The following is a 9,478-nucleotide window of genomic DNA, read 5'->3' as shown; positions in this document are numbered from 1 at the left end:
GACACTTTGGAATTGCCTGCTCCTGCGCTCTTAAGAGATGGCCCTTAAAAAGTGATTTACCTAATGCAGAAAGCACCTAGCAACTTCCTCTCAGCAGAGCTGTTATGTGTAAAAGAAAAAAACCATGTTTTAGTAGTATGCTATCAGACATTCCTCAAACGGGGTGTTTGCCATTCTCAAGGACTGAGTACACATAATCTGAGGTTCTCCTCAATATACAACATCTAGAAAGTTATATTCGATCAACTGCAATAGGCTGACTACCGTTGCTGAATCACAACTATATACTTCTGGAAATCAGGAATGTCCAATTACAGATGGACAATCTGAGAATAGAGAGGTGTTTTTAATGGAGCTTAGTGTTGAATTCACTATGAATTTCCAGAATGAGTGTCACTTCTGTGTGTAGGTTTGGGTGGTTTTTTTTTCTTTTCTTCTTTAAAATCAGGGGCAGATCAATTTAAGTTGTTTACTGCCCAACCTAAACCCTTATTTGTGCACAGTATAGAATCAGTTTAAATCCTAATTGACACTAACAAGGCTGTTCATATATAGTATCAATACATGCCAATCCAAGGTAGAGGGTGTAATTACTTGCTGACAATTTCTAATTTGGAAGGGACAAGTAAAGAAATGCATGTGCTCTTCCTCCAGCCTCAATGCTATGATGACCTCTTCTGCTATTGTCACAGGGATTTTATTACGATCAGTTCACCAAAATTGGTAGAACACAGATATATACACCAATCCTCATTAAAACCTCCAAACACCCTGCTTTCCTGACAAATATCACAGTTAACCCATGAACACCTATGATCTTGTAACATTATTTTTACCAGCTCTTGAAACAACATATCTGAGAACAAAGAGAAGTTCAAGAAATTACTTGATTATATCCAACATTACTGTTGAATACTAACAGAGCACTTCTTTGGTGCACTGAAAGGAAGGCAAGATGTGGACGTTAGTTTCTTCACGTAACATTGCCCTTATCACTTTGTCAGATGTTTACATTAAGTGTACAGAAGCTACTAACTTCAGGAAAAGAAATGGGGGAGGGACTTGCTAGCTTTGAGTAGAATGATAGAAGGCACAACATTACCAGTAGTGCCCAGGGTAGTGACAGAGGTATATTTATGTAGCTAAGAAGGTGCCTAGAAATGCCAACTTGTATTTAAACAGAATACGTAGGACCTGAAATTGGCTCATCTATTTTATGATGGAACTTTTGACCGGTGTTTGTAAGACAAGAAAAGGTTGCTGCAGTTACTATTTAGAGTGTGGGACACCACTATCTGGACAAAACTGCATATGCATGCTGCTTTTGTAATTCAAATATTTGTCTTGTACTTCATGCAAACATACCCATCTAAGAATATGAGCCAAACTTTTAGTGAACTTCTACTATTCACTGTAAAAAAATAATACATACTACAGTTCTTTATTAAATTCAAGTAACTGCTTTATTCGATTTACGCTGTGCTTCAAGCATGACCTGGAAAGCACAATTTTAGAAAACAACGCCAGATCTGGAAAAAAGTTGGGCTGCCTCTCATAATCCAAATGCAAAGACTAGCAGAACAGCAACTGGAGCCTGAGGTTGGTTCCAGATGGTGCCTAAAAACTCTTGACATTTTCAGTCCACATATCTGGTGTCTGACAGAAGTCTGCATCTGACATGCTCGCAGAAACTGTATCCCACGCATTTTCCCAAAGAGAAAGACCAGGCTACTTGAGTTGTCTGGTTTTCCTGAGTGTCTTTTCATAACTACTAAATTATGCTGCCCTGTGGTGGTCTGGTAGGCTTACACCCTCTGCATCCTTCTAGAATTCAGAAGTCATCCCACTGATCCTATACAGACATTAAGTTTTCCTTCTTCAATACTGATATTTATCGAACACTCCATAGATTTTGATGTATCATTAGAGTGAAAGTGCTGTTCCAAACGAACAGACAGACACCAACTACTATGAGTAGCAGGCAGTTATGAGAACCAGCAAAATGAAGTACCCATCCCAAATACTCATGTTTCACTGCTCCTCAGCTTGGTGCACATAGCCAGAGCATAATCAGCGCTTTCATGGTTCTAAGAATGCAGATCATCAGCTCTCACAGGAGTCTGGATTTGCAGCACACGGAGAGTATACACTGCTATAAAGGCTCTTTGTAGACACAAACGCTGTTCAGATATAGTCACTACATAAAATGCTTTTACGAGCATCACAAAAAGATGCTTTTAAGAGCTAGATATGTTACAATATTGTTTGTAAGGAAGTGTACACAAAAGCAAAAAAAAACCCCAAAAACAAATGGATCTGCAAGTTCTCCTATTTTCAGCTTCAGCTTGTTAAGAATTATTCTCTGTACTGGTTTTGGCTGGGATTGAGTTAATTTTTTTCATAATAGCTGGTATGGGGCTATGTTTTGCATTTGTGACCAAAACAGTGATGATAACACACCTGTATTTTAGCTATTGCTGAGCAGTGCTTACACAGAGTCAAGGCCTTTTCTGCTCCTCACACCACCCCAGCAGTGAGTAGGCTGGGGGTGCACAAGAAGCTGGGAGGGGGCACAGCCAGGACAGCTGACCCAATTTTTTTTTAGGGACATTCCATACCATGTGACATCACGCTCAGCATATAAAGCTGGGGGAAGAAGAAGGAAGGGGGGGGGGGACATTCGGAGGGATGGTGTTTGTCTTCCCAAGTAACCATTACGCATGATGGAGCCCCGCTTTCCTGGAGATGGCTGAACACCTGCCTGCCAATGGGAAGGAGTAAATGAATTCCTTGTTTTGCTTTGCTTGCTCATACAGCTTTTGCTTCCCCTATTAAACTGTCTTTATCTCAACCACACACTTTTGCCCTTCTGATTCTCTCCCGTCCCACTGCGGGGGAGTGAGCGGCTGGGGGGGGCTGAGCTGCCCACCGGGGTTAAACCACAACATTCTTTTTTAGTTCAAGAGCTATGAAACAAGAAAAATGAGACTGGCTTTCAATCTTAAGTCTTCAAAACTTGTTTGAAATATATGCAAGTGCTTTTACTACCTCGCAACATTCTTCCTGCAGTACTGTTTCAAAGAACAGAGCTGCATTACATGGCTAGGCACAATTATGTGGAAGACTGGAATGCTCACATGCCAACTGTTTTCCCATCAAGGGGAGCAGAACAAGCAGTTTCTTGAGGTGCATGCCACATCTGGACAACAATGCTATGATACCTCTGAAGAGGGATGTGAACAGGAACCAACATATCCACACTGTACACCTTATTGTTTTGTGTAGCTTCCAGTTTTGCTACATGAAACTTTCTTTCCTAGGCATTTTTCCACACAGTTTAAACCATCAACCATAATATTCTCAGCGGCCATACTCAAAACAGAAGTTATATGCCTCACAGATAAAAAGTAGAGTTCAGAGAACAGATAAATGGATGAATAGTGTTTTCCTATAGCTATAAATGGGAGCATATATAAGCTATTCTCCCCTCCAACACCCTCAACTGGTACAAAACAACACTAACTATCTGTTTAAAAAAAAATGCTTACCAGTAAAAGACCATTCATTTTGGCAAATCTGCTGTTTCTGAAATGGGCCTATCAAGGTACTGGTTAGTAACTTTGAAGTTAGGTATAAAGCAAGGGCATGTCAGTGCTCTCTGCAGTTATCAGTTCCACAGTGGAAGCCTTCTCTGGTACAGATAGCATTACCAACACCCAATCTATGCTCAGTGCACTACACAAAATAAATTGCGAACAAAAAAAGAAGTATTTTAACTTTTGTTTGCCACAGATCCTGAAGAAGTTAACAGAAGTTATGTTCTGGTCCTCCACAATTACAGTTAGCACCAGCAGAGTCATCTGCCTTGATACATTCTGACTTCAGAGTTTAGTTATTTTTTAGCTCTAGCACTCCTAGCAGGATCACAGTGTTTTTCATAACACAGAGCAAGGAAGAGTCACCTCTTATTACAAGCTGAAGAAATACAGAGTGCAATATCCACTTTTAGAATCTAAATTATGTCAAGCCAGTTTGTAAATGGAGTCTGCATTTGCTGACACTGTATCTAGGCAGATTTCTAGACACTAACTCCCAGAAAGCAAAGCACAGAAAAGTGGCTGGATGATTCTCTTCTACAGTGTTTAGAACAGCACTGTTCTGTAGCAAACTGGCTGTGCACAACCTTCAGTTACTACAGTATACAAAATACTCACATTAACAACACACCAATATAATGACTGCTGATACTAATGTGGACCTCATATCTCCAGATTAACCACTAATCCAGATAGCCATTAATAGCAGAGTATATATGGATGTACACGCACCAAAAGGATAAACCTACTTATGAAATAGATTATAGCAAATTAGCCTTTAAGCAAACATTGTCTTAGCCTTTAAGCAAACGTTGGATAAGGCTGGGAGAGGAAGAAGCTGTTCAATCACTATAGAGTTTCTTATAAAAGTATTTTCTTTGGCAGGTTTTAATGTTTATTAAAAAAAAAAACAAAGAAGTACTGTCCTCAGTTTACATTCTCGTACCTGATTTTAATCATGTTAGTTCTGTTCCATGTCTAGCATGAAGAGAAAGCCAAGCCAGAAAAGTCAAAGCAGAACTAATTTACTGAAATGTAACCAACAGAAAAGATCAGAAAAGATATGTCTGTAGCTATTCTGTGTTTATTTTCTAGTTCCTAACTTAAAGCTGTCAGGAGAAACAAAATTACACTGCTTTTACATTCTTTCTTTAACTTTCTATTATGTATCCTGAGATTTGCTAATACATGTTATACATTGTCAGTGCACTGTTGATCTTGGACACAGATGGAAAAAACAGGCAAAGTTTACGTATCAACTATTAATCTACTAAAACAGAATTTATAACCAGTAAACACCCTATAAAACATGCATTGTCATATATTTCACTGGTATCTACCGCAAAGTTTACGTATTTGAGAAAAAGCCACTTCGCTTCTTTTTACATGAAACCTACTATAAAATTACTACATACTCAACATACACATTTTCAACACATCTGATCAAGTGTTTATTTTATATTTAAAAACACTAAAAGATGAGTCATGTAAATACATCTATTTAATCTCTTGGACTTTAGCTCAAATTCTGCTTTGGTCACAAATGTAAAAGAGTCTAGTGATCTCATCCTTGTGCCTACAAGGGATGTTTGTGCCCATCACAAAACCACTACACAATCTGACTGTCTCTTCTCAGAAGAAGAATAAGACATGAATAGCAGGAAGTGTGTCAGCCAGGAATGAGATAGTGACGGAGTGAAGATATTAAGACTGACTCCAGCCAACAATACAAATGTCATTTTCAAAAGAATGAAGCTTGTCTGCAAAAGGTTTATAAATAATGCAAGGAATAAAGGAGCAACTTTTGTCTAAATCTCTGAACAAAGTCGAGAGGATGTTATGTTATAGCCTCATTTTCTTGCACAAAGTTTTGAAGTTTTATCTTAGCACTCAAACACTAGCAAAATAATATATAAATGTAAACAATACCAATGGGATGGATTCCATGAAGGATGCCAACACCTGCATACATCAGTTCAACAAGTTCTCATGATAGAAAATAGTTTCAGCCCTGTAATGTGATGATGGTAGGGGGAGTTCACCTGAGCCATAAACTGTTAAAGACTTCTGGCTTTTGATTTTAGTTGAGCAGCTCTGCTAAGGAAAAGCTGTTACATAAGCACATCCTTCCCAACAGTTCCCTGGTCCATATATTTAAAAAAACCAACAACCCACTAACCCAAGGCAGGAAGAAGAGAGAAAGCAGTTTGCAAGAAATGATTCATCTCTTCTCCCAAATCAAGATACTTTAAGGAAAAGGCTTTAAGAAGAGTCTCTTCTTCTACAAAAACCACTTTATAAATTTTTCCCTAAATATATTGCCTGAGTAAACATAATCTCCAGAATATATGGCGTCAAAATTTTGAAAATTAAAAAAGCTCTTCCATTACCTCTTTTTGGTTAAAGAATGTCAATCCAGTTGAAGATAACCACTAGACATCTCACATACCTTCAACATGCACATACTCATTTAAAATTCTCCACTAGAAGATTAATTACAGGCAACTTCATTAAAGAACTTTCAAAAAAAAACCCCAAATCTGCAAACTAATACGATTTGGGCAGGCTTTAGTCCTACCAGTTCATTACTAAATATTTTCTCTCATAGCAAGTTTTTATGAATTATTAGAATATTTTGCTAAGCATATAAATGATTTGTTGTCAATTTTCACTTGCAGACTCCGTATTTCCAGAAATCCTCATTGAAAAAGTACTTCTAACCCTGCCTTCCCACACAGTTTTATATATATATATATATAGAAGAGACAGGCCAGTAAATTTAAACCAAGTGTCTACTTCAGAAGGGAGAAAATACAGCTATATCTATACATATATAGATCCTTGAGTATTTCTTTCAAAAAGTTCCCAAGATTCCTGGGGAAACCTTGGACAAATACAGGATTAAGTGATTTAGTAATAAGAGCAAAGGAAAACAAGCAAGTCTATCTATTGAACTGTATAGGTTAAACGACCAACTAAAAGCATCCGTAAAATCCACAGTTACTAATTAAGGAAATTTTTTCAACACAAGTAGCTTTACACCCTGATTATACAGCTTTTCTTTCAAAGAACTTTCTCTTGGCAGCAATACTATAATCTAGATTTAGATACTGAACAGCTTCCTGTGACTACCTCATTAAACGGCAGAATGGCAATTGCAGAAATGGGTGACAAAGGAGCTTGCTTTCTCTCATGCCCTCAAATGGAGGGGAGGGAAGGATGAGAAGTTCCCTGGGCCCAGAGTCGCCATACCTCCCTCCCAGCTCCACTCCTGAGCTCTCAGAAGGAAACAGAACTACAAGCACAGCAGATTTAACCAACAGCAGTAACTACTAGGTGATTAGAGAAGACAACAAATGCACAGATGCCTCAAAGGGGGGCCATGACGAGCTGCACTCCACCAAACACCCCATTTTTACATGCTGGAAGCAATAATATTTCTAAGACTTCTTAAGATTTCTGCCCCAAATCACTAGGCAGAACATTTTTATTCACAGAATTATTTTTACTTTCAAGCTGTTTTGCTAAAATTTTCTAACTATCAGTTTTTTGAGCAACTGCTGGTCACAGTATATCATCCTTCTTTCTAGTACTAGCCAGTAGGAGGCAAGGCTACTATCCTAGATACAAAAGCTGAAGCTTTTCTTCCCTCTTCCTATCTGTAGGAGCCTTACAAGTTTAATAACATTTCACTGTGTTTCATCAGAAGCTCCTCAGTATTATGTAAGATGAAAAAACTTTAAATGTTTTTATAAAGCTTCATTTTTGTTAAACCTGAAACCCACAAAAAATTATGATAGGATACTTTCAGATGCCTGGGAAAAAAATGCACAATAGAAACTAAGAAGTGACAAGTTCCCTAGCATAATAAAAATGCTGCTTTTACTTTACAAGATACAAGCTGTGGTCTTGGATGAAATGTTTCACACAGCAGGACTGAGTCTTGTGCTCTAACGTTCTCCCCCTTAAAAGCATACTTTAAGAAATCTCGTGCAGCTGTGCAGTGCCTTAATATTCCTCTCAGTTTGGTCTACAATCTAGCAGATTCTCTTACTGCAAAGTAAATTCTTATTCGAGCAAATTTGCTATTTAAAGATTTCTTTCATGGATTACTAGATTAGAGATCTTCTCTGAGGATTCTCCTCCTTCCAACAGCTTTTTTCCCCTGTGCTATTCAAAACTGCTGGAGCCAGTTCTATTAACAAGTTCTTCTCAGTACAAATTCTTCTGATAACTGATCTGCTCTGTAACCCTATGTTGAATAGGCAATTCCTATTCTGAAGGAATTATAAGCATGTGTCTTCTTTTGCAAAAAAAAACCCTGCCACTGTTGGAGAAAAGCTGTATCTTATCCTTTCAAATACTATCTGCAGACACTCCTACAGTAGGGGAATTCCTGTTGATAGCCTGCCACTATCAGCTACTGTATAAACAGAATTACTTTACATTTTAAAAAACAGGTTTGTTATCACTGATACTTCCCTCTCTATCACTCCATCACAAATTCAGACAAATCTGTTTGTTAAAGAAACTACCTATTTAATTGCATGGTTTATTTAGTGTTTAGGACAACAACAAACTAATACGCATTCAGGAACCCTTAGACACTAATAAAATAGAGTAGTCCCTTTGTAAATATAGGTGTACAAAAAGACTTTAAGGTATAAAGCTTGCAAGCCCAGGTTCAAGAAGATAAAGATAAAATCTTGACTTTCTTTTTCTAAGATACCTATTTTACTAGTGCTTAACAGTGCTATGAGCTTCTCTGAATGAAAAGGAACACTGCACATTCACTACTTGGAAATATTATCACTAAGAAGAGCATTAAGAATCTATATCTAGCATTATCTTCTAGATATCCTTGGCTGACAGGTTTTAAGAACTTTAGACTTACATTTTCTTACCTAGTTCAGTAACTTGTCGATCAAAAGGACAACGAACTGCTCTGCCATGAAGGGGAAGCCGGGTAAGACAGTCATGGCAGACAGTATGGCCACACAAAAGCAGCCGGGGAACTTTGTCACCTTGCAAAGAAAATACATCTTCACAGACTCCACACTCAAGAACCTATAATTTAAAGAGACCATATTTGTTTCCAAGATGATAAAAAAGCAAAACTTTATACAGTAAGTAATATGACACACTTTATTTTACAGAAGTTCCTGCAATCACAGCAGATAGGCTGAATCATTGATTTTGCTTTGTACGCACAAATAATGATCATACAAATGATATTTAAAAAATAAATAGAATTTATTTTTAAAAAAACAAATTTAGAAAAAAATGAACAGAACAACAGAACTCTTCAGCATTCCACCTGATCACCACTAGTTCTTGCCCGCTTCATTTAATGCACTGCCACAAAAAAAGTCCACTGGTCAAGCAGTACAACTAAGCAAGCAGAAGTGTCCTTTCAGGAAAAGGAAACGGAGGGCAAGACCCTGCCAAAGCAGACTATCAGCCGGTGGAGAAAGTTTCCATTCATAGCTGATGCGCATAAAAAGGTCAGTCATACCAAGTGAACCATTTATGAAGCTACAAACGCAGCATCGAGGTAGCAGGAACAAACAGCAGGGGACCAGAACATCTTACACCGCTAATAAAAAGCAAAATTGAACGTCATTTAGGGAAAAAAAAAAAAAACAGCCGACAATCCGTAAGACAATAGCGTCAGCTAACCACCTTAGGGAGCCCAGGCGTTACGTTTTCTCCGAGACAGCTCCCCGCTTTGAGGCATTCACCCTTCCCCTCACACAGAGGCCTCCCGCCTCGCAGCCCGCTCCGAGGCACCCCACGACAGCACGGCTCTGCGCGGACGAGGCGGGGAAAGGACTTCCTTTCCCGAGTCGAACCGAGCCGAGCCGAGCCGAGCCCCGCCGCCC

This window comes from Aptenodytes forsteri, unplaced genomic scaffold (genome assembly GCF_000699145.1).
Source record: "Aptenodytes forsteri isolate BGI_AS27 unplaced genomic scaffold, ASM69914v1 Scaffold92, whole genome shotgun sequence".
Lineage (NCBI taxonomy): Eukaryota > Metazoa > Chordata > Aves > Sphenisciformes > Spheniscidae > Aptenodytes > Aptenodytes forsteri.
Note: the sequence above shows the minus strand (reverse complement) of the source record.